The 1709-nt window shown below is 46.5% G+C and overlaps 1 protein-coding gene and 1 long non-coding RNA gene across 17 annotated transcripts in view; both read right to left on the reverse strand.

Moving 5' to 3' along the window:
- TMCC1 (transmembrane and coiled-coil domain family 1) overlaps positions 1 to 1709 on the reverse strand; it is a 145789-nt gene that overhangs the window by 19682 nt on the left and 124398 nt on the right. The window lies entirely within an intron of this gene.
- The window catches only part of LOC118173471, a 9407-nt gene continuing 7778 nt past the window's right edge, over positions 81 to 1709 (reverse strand). The window contains exon 3 of the long non-coding RNA XR_004754216.1: positions 81 to 1552. This is a non-coding gene — a long non-coding RNA (uncharacterized LOC118173471). The remainder of the gene's footprint in view (positions 1553 to 1709) is intronic.

Here is a 1709-nt window from a genome sequence, read left to right on the forward strand (position 1 = left end):
CGCGTCCCACCTGGCCCGGCCCGGCCCCGCCCCGCCCGGCTGAGGCGCAGCGCCCGCCCCGCGCCGGGACAAGGCCCCGGGCCCCGGCCCCGTGCTGCGGCGGGTGCGGGGCTTCTGCAAGGCCCCGGCGGGAGCCGCCCGCGCCCCTCAGCGCCGGAGGCGAGGCCTCGCCCTGCAGCTGGCGGGGAGCGCTCCTCTTCCTTGCCCTGTTTATCCTTTGGACTTGGTCGGCTGGAAACCTGGCCACTTGCGTTTCCAGACCGCGTCGCTGCCACCTTCTCATCCATGCTACTGTCGTGTTGACGGTAGGTTAGTAATACTTTGAAAGGTAAAGTCTAAAAATGATGCTTAGAACCACTTCTATTAGCATGGAAAGAATAGAGAGAAAAAAAAAGGGGGGGAGGGGGGAAAACCACCACCACCGTTTTAATTAGTTTTAAACCATGCAAAGACAAAATAAACATTTTGGCTTTTACAGACACAGCAAACAGCTCTGTAACATGCTGGATAAACAGGCCGTGATTCACGCTCTACACATTCAGCAAACAAGATTTAATGGTACACATTTCTTTTTCTCCTTGGAACCAGCAGCTTGATTTTAACAATGGAGAGGATTGCTGATTACTTAACTACCATTCAATTCATGGCTTACCCACCAAATGCAGAATGCATTTCCACATCTGTCTTGTGAATATATACTTTACAAAACAACAACAAAATATTAGCATTAATTGTACCCCTCCGGTTTCAGTAATTTATATTTGTGATTCATCACAACAAAGCCAGTACCCTGCAGTAAAGGGGCAGCACTGCGTGTGCTGCAGCAACTTTGCTGGTGCTGAGCGGGCTCAGCCAGTCTTTCCCAGCAGCTTCGCATGGAGGCTCTCTGCTATCACACTGAAAGCAAAGACAGTTAGCTGTATGGAACACTCAGCTGATTTATTTTCTAGGGGAATTTGGGAACTAGAAACCACAGAATATCAGCTTTCAATCTAGTGACTGCAGACATATCAACCACTCTCTCAAACAGGTTTATTTGTAGAAACCCATGATCTTGAGATAGATTAGTGGAAGACTAGTGCAGAGGACTTATATTAAATCAGTGGGACTAACAATACATGACATTAGTACTGTACAGAGAGTATTCTGTCTCCGAGATGTAGGGAAAGGATTGGTAAAATACCTTATTGGAATTTGCAATTTCATTCACATTTTCATAGGATTATCACTGATCCAATTTCTTCATATGGTCTAGAAGTAAACAAAGATCCCGTGCACACCAGGCATGCCTGACCTAGACAGCGGTGGCCACCAACTTCCTAAGGCATAAGTGCTTAGCTCCTTCTCAACAGATCCTTTACGATCAGCAGCACACAGCTTGATTTACTGCTTTTCCAACTTGCCATAATCTGCAAAGCAGCACAATGTTGACTCTTTTCTATTCCGCACACCAACACAATCTTATAATTCCTCTAAATTGCCTTACAAAATGGCTTCTCAAAAAATAATAAAAAAGCAACAAACAAACAGCCCTACCAACCCATTTGTAAATCTATATTCTGTATCTTCATTCATCATCTATATTCATCATCTGTATCTACTCAAGAAGTAAATATTAGTATAAATGGCAGATTAAAAAAGAAAGAACAAACCACAAACTTGATGCCTTGGGGGGGGGGGGGGGGGGGGGGGGGGGGGGGGGGGGGGGG

The sequence above is a fragment of the Oxyura jamaicensis genome, chromosome 12 (assembly GCF_011077185.1).
Source record: "Oxyura jamaicensis isolate SHBP4307 breed ruddy duck chromosome 12, BPBGC_Ojam_1.0, whole genome shotgun sequence".
In the NCBI taxonomy this organism is placed as follows: domain Eukaryota; kingdom Metazoa; phylum Chordata; class Aves; order Anseriformes; family Anatidae; genus Oxyura; species Oxyura jamaicensis.